Source organism: Meleagris gallopavo, chromosome 13 (genome assembly GCF_000146605.3).
Source record: "Meleagris gallopavo isolate NT-WF06-2002-E0010 breed Aviagen turkey brand Nicholas breeding stock chromosome 13, Turkey_5.1, whole genome shotgun sequence".
NCBI classification, from domain to species: Eukaryota; Metazoa; Chordata; class Aves; order Galliformes; family Phasianidae; genus Meleagris; species Meleagris gallopavo.
This window is the reverse complement of record NC_015023.2, coordinates 13,780,642-13,781,851: the sequence shown is the minus strand read 5'-3', so window position 1 is coordinate 13,781,851 and position 1,210 is coordinate 13,780,642. Positions and strand designations below refer to the sequence as shown.

Genomic DNA, 1,210 nt, shown 5'->3' with positions numbered 1-1,210 from the left:
ATCACATTCGGAGTGGAGAGAAAGGGGACTGGCAAACTCTCTCTAAAGCTGCTCTTTTCATCAGCAGTAGCTTTAGGCAACAAAACAGCTTTTCCCACCAAAGCAAAAATGGAGAAAAAAGCCAGAAGTTTTCTAGTTACTTTTCCAGCACACTTCTGTTCTATAAGCCAACAGTATCATAGCTTTCTGTACTGCTGAGCTGAGCCCTAATTAAACATAACAAAAAAATTAGTTGCATGTTTTGAATCTCCTTTTGGCAAGCACAACAGTGCAATGTTAATGGAAGAAGTAAATTTAATAAAGAGAAATATTTCATCCAAGGGAGAATAATTAAAAGACATACTGTGCTGTCAGCTAAAGCACTAGATCCTCCAAGCTTTAATCTCTAAGTTATTTCATGAGAAATAGCTGTATGTAAAGATACTGAAGAAGTACTGCAGCATAAACTGAACCAAACAGCTTTTTTGATATTTATTTACATACACAAACAGAACATATGCAAGACAAATAAATAATAAACCAAGTTTCTGTCCAGAACAGTTCACAGTTTAGGTCAATGAACGTGTCTTTAGATCAAACATACGCAGCTAGGTGCTGCTCTGGAGAGCTCACAGTTGTGCTGTGGGGAAAAAGGAACAGATAAGCAGACCGAACAGTAAAACACTGTTGATTTCTGGCAGTCACTACCCACATCTGTCTTCAGGGAAAATGAGGTAATACAATTTGTTCAGTTAAGCAACTGAAGATTTTAACGCAAGAGTAATTTCAGGATCCTAGGGAAAGCACTGAATACAGGAAGGATGCAGTTTCTCTTTCGTTCTGGTGCAAGTAAACGAAAGGACACAGCCAGAGAAGGGAAAGGTGAGAGACACAGAGGTTTGGAAATTTAAAGTCCTGTGTAATTTCCTTAAAATTCTACTTTTTCTGGATTAAATGGTATTTGTAAGGGGTACAGACCTCCCAAGTTTCAAAATTGGTAAATCTTTTGGGTGTGTTTTAAACTACAAAGAAAAGAGGGAGATGGGAATCTGTCATATAACTCAAATGATCCATTACGTGGTTCCAACATACAATGGAAGGCAGAAGATGGAGTTCTGAAGCAAAAAATGAAGAGCAAGAAAAGTATTAACAAAAACTGCCCACACGAAAGAAAGAAGAATGGAAAACAAGAATTAGAAATCACTGAATTGTAGTGTAAGGCCATGTGCAA

General features: G+C 37.4%; 1 protein-coding gene across 1 annotated transcript in view; it reads right to left on the bottom strand.

The window, feature by feature from the left end:
* Window positions 1–1,210, bottom strand: part of LOC100547382 (WW domain-containing oxidoreductase-like) — a 6,468-nt gene that overhangs the window by 5,002 nt on the left and 256 nt on the right. The gene's annotated exons all lie outside the window — the stretch shown is intronic.